We start from the raw sequence: 12,788 nt of genomic DNA, 5'->3' as shown, positions 1-12,788 counted from the left end.
AGGAACCTGAGATCATGACCTGAGCCGAAGGCAGCGGCTTAATCCACTGAGCCACCCAGGCGCCCCCACTGTGGACTTTTTTAAAATTTTTTTGGCTTGGCTTGGCTTGGCTTGGCTTGACGTAGCCTAGAAAGCGGCAAGGCAGCCAAGTCAAATGCAGATCAGAGACTCTTTTCCTGCTTCCTACTTCCTTTCCCAAGGCAGCAGACTTTCATTTCAGTCTCACAGCAGTCAGGCCCTCTCCTACTTTCTCCAAGTATAGACTGTCCAGGTGATAGAAGGAAGAGAGGAGCTGGAAGCTGAACTTGCCTGGACAGAACCAAAAAGTTGCAAACTGACGGCACCTACTGGCAATCATCAAGACTGCAGAAGGTCTGGAGAGCTCTGGCAGGGGACAAGATTGTACAATCCTCTCCCTGCCATCTCACAGACATATTGGGGTCTCTTCTGTCTTGGAGCACAGCAAAGAAAGCCAGGATCCTCATGTCCCTGGGGGAAGCCCAGCCTGTCCCTGATTCAGAATACTTCCCCCAGCCCTATCCCCCTCAATCATCTTGACCCCAGTTCTGCCACCAACTTATTGTATGAAGTTGGACACCACTCCTTGGAGTTTGAATGTCCCTAACTATAACATAGAGGTAGGTCATCTCCACCTATTCTGCCTCTTAAAGCTCTTATGAGAGTAAAATGGGACAAGAAAGGACGGTTCTGATGCCAATGCCAGACTTGCCCCATAGACAGCAGACTTGGGAGAGCTAAAGACACTGGGACATGGAGGAAGGCGTGCAAGAGAGGCTGGACTCAGAGCAAAAAAGTACCTGAGGTGAAGCATGAGTGCAGGTGTGAAAAATCCAGGAAGGTATCCAGGTGAGACAGGTGCCCAGACCTCTACCCCAGCAACCCCCATCCATCCGCTGGTGCCCACCCACCACCCAACATCACCGTCTGGGATAATTTCAAGGAAGCAGAAAAATAGACATAGTAGGCCATCCAAGCACCTCCCCATCATTCGTGCAGCACATATTTACTGGACAGTGATTTGCGCAGGCTTTGTGCTGCATACTGAGGACACAGAGATGACCAAGATCACTCTCTGCCTTCAAAGAGCCCACTGCCTAGTGAGGGGAGACAGGCATATAAATAAAATGAGCCTAAGAAGTGTGCTGGCGCCGGGGAGACATTCGTGTGGGGCACCGTGGGGACCCAGACACGTAAGTGGTCAGTTCTACGACCAAGGCACGGAAAAGCCTCACAGAGAAGGTGACTCATGAGCCAACCATCTGCCACGCTACAGTAAAAAGCACCGGTATTAGCATTAGGCTGACCTGGATTTTAATCCCAGCTTTGCCACTGGACTCACTGGGGAGTCTGAAACAAGTTACTCTGAGCTCACTGTTCTTGCCTGGAAAATGGGGCTTTGTGATAAGAAAGATAAAAGCGTAAGGAGGGGAGAGAGAGAAAGACTGGGTTGTGCAAATTGTCCAACCTGCAGGGGGCACTGAGTGTTTGCTCCTTCCTATCCACCTCCTGCTGGAAACTAAGGACCTTTGTCGTCCTGCCACCCCCCACCCCCGCCCTCCGCCCCCCGCAGACTGGAGGCTCTCAGAGGACTAGGTTTAGTGTCCTCCTTGGGCTTGCTGGTGTCTGGGGATAGGCTACATAAAGGGCACAGGATTTGGAGCGAGAAGACCTTGGTTCAATTTGTAGCACAGCCGCTTAAGAGCTGCATGACCTTGGATACCCACTTAATGTCTGGAAGGGTCATTTCATCCTCTATTTTAAAATGAGAAAAAAAAAATTCTGAATTCAGTTCATCTGTGTTTTTTACCTGCTCCTGAAACAAAGATATAACTTTAAAAATTAACCTTAAAAACATAATAAAAATAAGAAAAGAAAGAGCAAGAGAGAGGTAAGTGGGCTTACCCCACAGGATGATTGCAAGAGAAAATGAGATAATGGATAAGAAAAGGTTCTGGAACCCAAGAAGTGGGGTACAGAGGATGCTCATTGATTTTCTCCAACTGATTACTGCTTCCTTGAGGACTGAGAGCACCTCCAGGAGCCCCCAGAGAGAGGAACATCGCCTTCCTTCTCTGTCATCTTTTCCAGCCCAGGGCGCTACCAGAAAAGGAACCTGTTTGGGGCACCGGGGTGGCTCAGTTGGAAGATCATGCAGTTCTTGATTTCGGGATTGTGAGTTCCAGCCTCACATTGGATTACTGAAAAATAAAATAAACTTTTTAAAAAGAAAAAAGAAAAAGAACCCCTGCCTCCCTCTCACATCCTTGTCTGTCCCTAAGCTCCTGGGTACTCAGGATGCCAGGAAGATGCTACGGATAGAGAAGTGAGAATGATCCCCACTCCCCGCCCACTTCTTCCAGCCCACAATCTCCTTGGCTTGTTGCTCAGAGTCTAATTAGGCTCCTTGTTGGTTCAGTTTCAAAACTCTTCTGCGTTCAGGATGGGCTTCTTAGAGAATTGACAGTCCTGCCTTCAGGGTACCCCCTATCTCATGGGCTTGTCCTATAGAGTGTCTTGTCTGATGGAGTAGGCAAAATATGCATAATAATGAAGGTTAACACTTAATGAGCATGAGTCATGTGCTAGACATGGTTCCAAGTGTTTCACGAGTGCACTTCACAGCAATCTCATGAAGTAGGGGCTATCATTATCCCCTTTTTAAGACAGGGAAACTAAGGCACAGAAAGATATGTAACTTACTTAAGTCACACAGCAAGTAAGTCAAAGAACAGAGTTCTGAACCCAGGCAGTCCGGCTCCAGAGTTTATAGGATAAACCTTCATGTTTCACAGCCTTCCGAAATAGCTGTCAGAAGTATCCTAAACAAATGCTAAGGGCAAAAGACTATTGTAGAGAGTGCAAGATGGGTGTAGGGGGTCAGAGTGGAGGAGGCGGTAGCAGAGAAATCGGCCCCAAGCCTCCCCATACCTTTGGCTTCCCAGCCCCTCCCTGGTTGCCCTGGACTTCCCACAGTGCCCAAACTGAGTAGGGGGCTCAACTCCCCTCCATGTCTGCTGATGTCCAGACCCCAGGGAGAACATCCTTCACAGTTACTCCAGGTGTGAGCTGAGCAATGGCCCATCAGTACAGCTGCCTCCTTGTGCACCAGGGCCCCATACTTGGAGAGAGCAGATCAAGAGAGCTAGAGTCTCCATAGAGACCCCACAGTGCAGAGGGAAATCTGGTTCAGGAGCTAGAGCCTGGGTCCTTTCCTCAGGACATGTGGCTCCAGAAATGAACGCCCAGACAGAGGATGCAGAAGGAAGAGGAGAGCCCATCTGTAGTTGGACTGGCCAGGATTCAGTTTCTTATCTCCAGTCCAACCAGCTCCACTACTTGCCAGTTTTGTGACCACTTCCCCTTCCTCAGCTTCAGTTTTCCATCTGTAAAATGGGGGAGGGGAGATCATTGAATTGGGAACCCCCTTCCAGCTTGGGCAGTTGAGGAATCTAGAACCTCTGGAGTCTTTGCACGGTCCTAGACCCCAGGCCAGCATGGCTCCCAACACTCCAGAGTTTGCACCAAGCCAATTGGCACCCGTGGAATCACTTTCTCATTAGCTCATCAGCCAAAGCCTGTGTAGGAGGCAAGCCAAGGGAATGATGTTGGGTCCTTTGAGAGTTCTGTCACTGCCCAGAAAGGTGATGAGTTTCACCAAAGGGCACACAGCTAGTAATTAATAGAACCAAGATTTAAGCCAAATATATTTACTACCTGCTACAGACTTAATGCCCTGAGCCAGGCTGCCTCTGCTGCCAGAACATTTCCAGTGAGCCATGGGCTAAGGGCTCAAGGAAGGCGAGAGTGGGAGGAGAGGGAAGTACAACATGGGAGAATCTATACAGACGACACTTGCAAAAGTACCGATGCAGAGGGCACTCTGGGAGGAGGGTGACAGATGTTAGAAAGCCTCCCCTGACAGCTGTTGAATAAAAGAATAACATACCTCTTTGCCAGGGTACCTCTTGGCCTGACAGGTCAGAAGCCCAGAATCAGAGTAGACCCCAGGTCCTTCTCCCACATTCTCTGGAGGGCCACTAGGTCCTGCCTTCTACTCCCCCAACCATGGAGAACAAAGTGTTACCTACCTCTTACCTACTTCTTAGAAAACTCCCAAGAGACTCTACTAAGGGACTGCTGAACCCAGAGTGACCCCTTAAATGGGCTCTAAACTTAGACCCCACAGACTCCTCTGACTTAGCAAAAACCCCAGACAGAGGTCCTGGGATCCAGAAAAATCCCCAACATCCATACACACGTGGGCTCATATTCCCCGGCTACACAACTCCTCTTTCTACACCAGCACTAAAAATTCACAAATATCCACTGTCGTGCCTTCTCTATATTCCCAGACCTCTCTTCTGTCCCCCTCATCCATGCCAAGAGCCAGAATCTCTTCACACCCCTCTTTATGCCTCATCCTTTCTGTCCTACCATCCCTGTCCACTTCACCCCAGCCTTCCTCTTTTCCTTACCCAGGAGAACATCCTGACCTGAGGGTCTCCCAAACTTGGTGGGAACCAGGCAACCCAACCCTCCTAGGGAAAGTGGGGAAGGGGCCTCCAGGAAAGGTGAGTGGATCGTGAAAGAGGAAGGGGAAAGGAGCAACTGTGGCCTCCATTCCTCATCTGCAAAATAGGAATGATACCTGTACTCCTAGGGTGGTCATGACAAGCTTACAGGGTGCTTGCTTTCACCTCGTTTAATAAATAGATATGGAAAAACATACTGAGATACCACTTTATAGCCACCAGATTGGTAAAAATTTTAAATACTGACAGTGCCAAGTATGAAATAAGGGACTCTCATATAATGCCAGTAAGAAAACAAAGTGTACAACTGCTTGAAAGCAACCAACAATTCTACCCTGAGATATACACCCACTAGAAATGTGTGTGTGTGCATGTGTGTATTCCAAAACACATATACAGCGGTCATAGCAGCATTATTCAGAATAGCCAACATTGGGATCAACAGTGGAATGGATAAATCTACAGCTGAATAAACTATCACTCTACCAACAACATAGAGGAATCACAAAGCAAGCAAAAGATTGCTACTGTAGGATTCTCTTTCCATAGAATTCAAAAACAGGAAAACTAAGCTATGGTTCAGAAATCACGATAAGGATTACTTTTGGGGAGAATGGAAGTTACTAGAAAGGGCCTCATGGGGTACAGGTGATGTTTATTATTTAGTTACGTAGTATATTCACCAATATTCACCATATGAACATTCATCGAGCTAAACATTCCTGCACTCTTCTGCATGTACTTTCATTTTTAACTTTAATGTTTTTAAAGATCTTATTTGTTTATCTATTTATTTGAAAGAGAGAAAGTGAGAGAGCACAAGCAGGGGGAGCAGCAGAGAGAGAGGGATAAACAGGCTTCCTACTGAGCCAGACAAGGGGCTCCATCCCAAGATCCCAGAGATCATGACCTGAGCTGAAGGCAGATACTTAATTGACCGAGCCACCCAGGCGCCCTTTAATTTTTTTAAGAAAAAACTTCTTTGTTTATTTTTTTTAAAGACTGCTGGCTTTCAAGTAGCCTGCCTGGACTGGATTCTTGGCAGTAGGTTTAGGGTAAGTTAGCATACCTCTCAATGCCTCAGAGTCCTCAGCTTTCACGTTAACTGACTATTATATAGAGTGGCTATAATGATGAAATGAATGAATCTGTATAAAACACTTACTATAGGGCCCCTGGGTGGCTCAGTGGGTTAAGCCGCTGCCTTCAGCTCCGGTCATGATCTCAGGGTCCTGGGATCGAGTCCCACATCGGGCTCTCTGCTCAGCGGAGAGCCTGCTTCCCTTCCTCTCTCTCTGCCTGCCTCTCTGCCTTCTTGTGCTCTCTCTGTGTCAAATAAATAAATAAAATCTAAAAAAAATAAAAAATAAAAATAAAACACTTACTATAGTGCCTACTATATAGTAAGTACCCAGAAGGTGTTGGCCATTAGCCATGACCAATCAAGTGAGTGAGATTAAGAGCTTGGAGCCAAAATGCCTGCACTGAAACCTGGATTTGCCACTTACTAGCTCTATAACTTTGGCCAAGTGACACCCTCCCTCTTATCCTTAAATACTCTTGGTTGTGAAGGAGGGCTAATGGCAGCCCAGCCTGATAGGGCTGTATGAGAACTTACAGAAACAATGCAGAGAGGCACTTAGCACAGGGCCCGCCACAGAGTAAGGCTCAACCATGCCAGCCATTATTATTATTATTATCACCACTGTAACCTAGACCCATTGTATAGATGGTGCTCCAGGTAGTAAAAAGACTGGCCTAAGGTCACATGCAATTAAATGTGATTTGAACCCATTTGTTGAGTCATGATGGATCCCAGGCTCCAAATGGCACCCCCACACCACCTCCAGAGGCACCATAGCCTTGAAGAATTTTGCCCATACCCAAATAGCACCTCTTCCTCCTGCTGGCCTACCTACCCTTTTGCAGCTGAAGCTCTTATCTTCCTCCCCCCAGTTTTCAGGGTTCTGTGAGCCCAGAGGCTGTTGTGTCTTCCCTGCCTGCCCAGTTCTAGCAAAAATCTGATCATTCTAGTACCCTCCATTGGAATGCTGGTGATGCAGCCTAGAACCCAGATCTAGCCCCACCTGTGGGAAGAGAGGATCTCAGAGAGAGCCACATTGCCCACCAGGTCTTCCATGCCAGGGCCCTCTTCTGCTGCAGTCTTTGATTTTCCTTGTCCCCAGAGAGGTAGGGAGAGTCCTATAGCTGGCTAGTGAGGGCTGGAGAGAACTTGAAGGCAAAGGGACAAGGCTGAGTGAGCCCAGAAAGAAGGGCCATCCTGCCTGGAGCCCCTAATTCACATAGCCTCCACCTTGCCTCTCCTGAAACCTGGATTCCTCCCATCCTCACCCCCTCAGTCGTCACTGTTTCCAGAGGCTTGATGTTTGGAGCCAGTAATCCTCAAGATCTGTGCAATCTGTTCCTCACCCCCACCCAATCTTTATGATCTAAAAAGCAGGAGAAGTTGGGCCCCAAGCCAGGGGAAAGGCAGGCAGCCTGCAATGGAGAATTTTGCCCTTGGGTTAGAGTACACAAGCTGTGAGGCAGAGAGCTCTAGTCTTGCAGTCAAAGCGAGGGGTTCAAATTCCAGCTCCATCCTTACAAGCCATGTACCATGTGCTTCTCTCTTCACCATGATGATCCTCAATTTCTTTATCTGTAAAATACGATGTCAGTCCCTACTTCACCCCAAAAGGCTGTTAAAAAGCATTGGGCGAGACTACTACCTATATAAGTGTAAGGCCATGTATACCTGAAAACAGGTTACCAATGAGTGGTGTCATTATTGTGACTTTTTTGATTCTAAGATTCTATGATGCTTGGAGGTGGAAGGATAGAAAGAAGGGGAGAGGGTACTAACAAGGGGAAGGCCAAGAGAGGAAGGGCCTGAATAAGGAGTAGGACACAGAGATGGAAGGCAGAGAAAGATGAGTAGATGTGATGAAATGAAGAACTTGGAGAGATGGGAGAGATTTACAGATAGTTATGAGACCAAAGATTCGCAGTCCAGACTCCCCCTCTCCATTCATTCATTCCTTCATTCACTCATTCTGCAGCTCCAGGTGACCTCTTCCTCAGATCAGACCCCTGGGGTTAACAAACCAAAGTCAGACGTAAGGAAGCAGCTAGCTCCTAGGAATGTCTGTCCTCTCCCACTATTCCCACCCTGACTCTCATTAAGGAATGGGACAGGGATCCCAATGGACAGGGTTCAGAGAACTAATTGTTTGATGGTGTTGGAAAACCTGCACATCAGAATTGGTATCAGAATCATAGAAGACTTTAGGGTGGGGCCCAGAAAGAGAGGAGGAACCCCCTTCTTTATGGAGACTTCATTACAGAGGCATGATTAATTAAATCATTGGCCATTGGTGATTGAACTCAATCTCCAGCACCTCTCCCCTCCTCGGAGGTAGGGGTTTGGAACAGTTCCCACTCTCTGATCCCTGGGGTGGCTCCCTGGCAACCGGCCCCCATCCTCACGTTACCTAGGGGCTTTCTGAAAGTTGCCTCATTAACATAACAAAAGACACATTTATGGCTCTGATCGCTTAGGAAATTCCAAGGGTTTTAGCTCTGTGCCAGGATCAAAGAAAGACCAACATATTTCTTATCACAACATCACACCTCCCAAGGACATTTTCTGGGATTTATGCCAATTTCAGAACTGTGTAGAAGATGACAGGTCCAGGGGTGCCTGGATGGCTTAGTCGGTTAAGCGTCTACCTTTGGTTCAGGCCATGATCCTGGGGGTCCTGAGATCCAGCTCCAGGTCACTTCTTCCTCTCCTTCATTCTTCCTCTTTCTCTCTCTCTCAAATGAATAAATTTAAAAAATCTTAAAAAAAAAAAAGTGATAGGGGCGCCTGAGTGGCTCAGTGAGTTAAAGCCTCTGCCTTGGGCGCAGGTCATGATCCCAGGGTCCTGGGATCGAGCCCCGCATCGGGCTCTCTCTGCTTGGCAGGGAGCCTGCTTCCTCCTCTCTCTCTGCCTGCTTCTCTTCCTGCTTGTAATCTCTGTCTGTCAAATAAATAAATAATTTTTTTTTAAACACAAAAACTATTGAAAAAAAAAAAGTGATAGGTCCAGGTGACCACATTCCCCAAGACATTACGAGACATATTGGCTTTTCACCCCATCCTCCAGGCTAGCTTGTTGCCCCATTGCTGCCGCCTGCAGTTATATCTCTCTCTGGGCCTCGGTTTCCCCATCTGTACAATGAGAAGGTTGGAATGTGGTAATCTAGGGGCGCTTGGGTGGCTCTGACGGTTAAGCGTCTGCCTTCCGCTCTGGCTGTGATCCCAGGGTCTTGGGATGGTGCCCTGTGGTGGGCGGAATGTGGTAATCTAAGAGCCAGTTTGAATCTCCTCTCTTCCAAGAAGATCCAACTCTGCCCCTGTCACATATTCTAGATGTGTCTGTTTTGTTGGACCCCCTGAATGTCAGGTAAGTTCCTATCTGGCTAGGAATTTCAGGAACTCTGGGACCTTTTGGAATGACAGCGGGGATGGGATAGGGGAACAGAAGGAAGATTGAGGAGCTGGAGCAAGATAGAAAACTCACTCTCCCATCCCCACTTCTTCCTCTACGACGTGCCCTTCTGCCCCAACAGGGAAAGCAAGGGGAGAGGAGCACCCCAGGACTGGACTCCTGGCTCTACTGATGAGAGGGGGCCCTATAGGGAGCACAGGACACCCTAATCCTCCAGGGCTCCAGCTATTCCTAGCCTCTCAGCACATCCTGTAGGCCCAGATCAGCCTCACTTTTGAAGGGAGAAGTCAGACCAGAGGTAAGGGGTAGGTGGTGTATGGGTGGTGGGAGGTGAGTGGTAAGTAGATGGTGGGTGGAAAAATAGGTAGATGGTTTGTGGGTGGGAGGGTAAGTGGTGGATGGGGCTAGATGAATGGTAGATAAGTAGAGAGCATAATGGGTAAGTGGTCGATGGATGAGAAATGATAGTGTTCTTTGGGTAGAAGGCCGGTTGAAGGTCCTCTGAGTCGGGGGCTGGTGTAAAGTTGGCAACAGGAATCTCAAACTAAGGACCCAGATTCCTTCTAAGACAGTCTCTATATGTGTGTCCAAGTACTGTAATAGGGCCTTGAACCCAGAATTAATGATCCTGTGGGTGACTCAGTTAATGTCTCTCCTCAATGTCTCATTTTTGAGGATATCTCAAAAATCTCTAAATTTCAGGGCCATGGGCACTTTCCCATGTACACATTCTACTCCATCATAGTTTCTGCCTTGGCCCCATTGCCTTTCCCCACAAGAGTACCCCACCCGCAAAATATACATTGCCAGCTCTGTGGTTCACCTCCATCCTTCCTGCCTCTCATTCCAGGTGCAGGATAGAATTGGACCTCCTGATCCCCCTGGTTGCCAAGGGTTTCCAGAACCCCCAAGACCTCAGGACTGTCTTGCCATGAAGACTCCCAGGACCACTGTGGTTACCTAGAGACTGGGACTGATGGACTCGCAGGAACCCTGGCCCTTCAAGGTTGCCAGGCCCAGATTGGCTCCCATGGAGCTCAGGGACCAGTGGGACCCTCTGGGTAAGGATCTCCTCCAGGGGGCACCTGGGTAATTCAATCAGTTAGGTCTCTGACTCTTGATTTCAGCTTGGGTCATGATCTCAGTGTCATGAGATTGAGCCCCAAGTCAGGCTCTTCACTGGGAGTGGAGCCTATTTGGGATTATCTCTCTCTCCTTCTCCCTCTGCCCCTCCCACCCCATCTCTCTCTCTCTTTCTCTAAAAAAACAAAAAAAAACAGTCTCCTCCAGACCAGCCAACCCAGCCTGGTCCACAGGTGAGAAGAAGTTCCACCCTAGGGGCACTCGGCTGGCTAAGTTAGTAAAGCATATGTCTCTTGATCTCAGGGTTGTGAGTTCAAGTCCCATGTTGGGTGTGGAGCCTACTTAAAAAAAATACCTTCAAATCTCCTTTACTTTATAAAAAATAAAGAAGAAGAAAAAGAAAAAGAAGAGGAGGAGGAAACCCACCCTAGCCCAACTCCTCTATTCCAGGCCCTCCTGCACCCTCCTTGTTTAAACATTCTTTTAACTTCTTTCCAGGGATGCTCACTTATCACTGAGCTTTTTAGCCAGCTGCCCTATTGCTATAACTAGAATGTAAGTTATTAGACATTAACAACTCTGCCCTTCTTTCCTCTTCTTCCCTTTATTTCTTCACTCCCTCTGTCCTTTTCTTTAGCAACCCCTCTCCCATCCTTCCCCACACCCTTTCCTACAATAAATGTGCTCACATGTAAGACACAGTGTCCATACATCCTGTGTGGTCTAGGGCTGGCACATGATATATACTCGGTAATACTCGTTGATTCACTGACCCTCTACCCCTCCTCTGCTTGTATCTCTCTCCCCTTACGGGTCTTCCCCTAGAGCTAATCATTTTTCTCATCCTATGTCCTTCCCCCCCTTCCTACTACAGAGCCAAAAGGGAAAGAGAAGTTCAATAAGCAGCCCAGTTTTGCCTGGAGAAAGAAGCTTGCAGGGGCCTCCTAGAACCCCAGGTCCAAATGGGAAAAAGGATCCATGCTTAGATGGCTCTCCCTGAGAGAACAGGCCAGAGCATCCCTCCTTCATGGCTGTTCTTCCTCTTTCTCTTTTACCTCTTTTCCTCCCTGAAGGAATATCCTCATATGCCTCTTAAGTCTCACCTTCCATCATTAATTCTTTTAGCTTTTTTTTTTTCTTTTTAAACATTTATTTGACAGAGACAGATCACAAGTAGATAGAGAGGCAGGCAGAGAGAGAGAGAGGGAAGCAGGCTCCCTGCTGAGCAGAGAGCCCTATGCGGGACTTGATCCCAGGACCCCGGGATCATGACCTGAGCCGAAGGCAGAGGCTCAACCCACTGAGCCACCCAGGCGCCCAATTCTTTTAGCTTTGAGGAGGTAGTGTGTATAGTCAAAAGACTGGGAGTTGTATGTAATCTTGGACATGTCACTTCTTATATGTCAGTGAAGCTTACGAAAATATTTTTATTTTCTCTGGATAAATGATTCCAGGTGCCTCCCTTACTTGTTCTTCTCTCATCTGTTTGCTTAAAATTTAAGTCATCGGCAATACTGTGTCATTCCCTCATTCCTTCCCCTGTTCCACCTCTCTCAAAGTGCTCTAGCATGACTGGATTCTCTCCTGCCTCTTCCCTGCTGCTCCCAGTACTGCCATGACCACCCGCCCAAGACATACCTTCTGCCTCCCGGTAGCTCCAATTAAGAGAAGTAGGAGAGTATCTGCAGAGTTCCCATGTGACTGCCCTGTCTGTACTACAGACAGAGACTTGGTCTAAAATCTCTGTGTTGAGCTCAGGTTAGACACATTGATGTAGGAGCACCTCACCTGTCCATACCCCCAGCTCACCCTATCCCTAGAAGTGATATAGGAAGACTAGAACATCCAAGAGAACGTTTGGAGGTAAGGGGCTTGTGAATGAGGTTGCTTGGCTTTCTCTTTACCCACTCCAGTTGGGAGCAGGGTTCATTCAGCCTAGTGCAGAATTCTCTTCCTCCCCTTTCACCTCATGGGGATACAGCCTTATTCCGGAACAGTTTCCTCAAGTAGAACTCTTGCAGCTGATCCTTTCTGCCCCCTCTGGGTTTTCATTCCATCAGCTCTCTCACTGAATCTTTGAGTTCAAGGTGCAAAAGCGCTGGGACAGTCCCATTGTCCCCAAGGGCAGCCCAGGTAGTGTCAACAATGGCTACTCAGTCTTCAACTGAATCCCAAAGGGATGGAGCAAACTGTTGGTACAGTGGGTCCCAGGTTCCAGGGGGTAGTAAACAGAGGCATGTGTGGACTTTTCCTTTCACTTTGGGGTTTGACTTTATTAGGCTGTCCCTCCAAAGTTGGGCATCCGGCATAAGGGAGCCTGCGGCGGCTGGGTATGCTGCCCCCAGGTGGACAATGATAGTACTGATAGCATTCACAGAGAGTCTTGGGGAGGAGGCATTGAAGAACTAGGTGCTGCGGGTTCCAAAGGGGCAGGCAAATCCCTGCCTTCAGAAGAGCTTGTGGGCCGAAGAGGGAGACCTGCAGATAAACACACCATGATCAGTATTATGTAACGCAGAGAAATGTGCTGGATGCCAAGAAAACAGAGAGGAGCCCAGAGTGGGTGTTTAAGGAGAACTTCAAAGGGAAGTGATATTGAATCTGTGTCTTGAAAGATAAGTAGAATTTTACAGTCTTGGGTGCCTGGGTGGCTCAGTTG

The sequence above is a fragment of the Meles meles genome, chromosome 18 (genome assembly GCF_922984935.1).
Source record: "Meles meles chromosome 18, mMelMel3.1 paternal haplotype, whole genome shotgun sequence".
Taxonomy (NCBI): domain Eukaryota; kingdom Metazoa; phylum Chordata; class Mammalia; order Carnivora; family Mustelidae; genus Meles; species Meles meles.
This window is presented reverse-complemented; position numbering follows the sequence as displayed.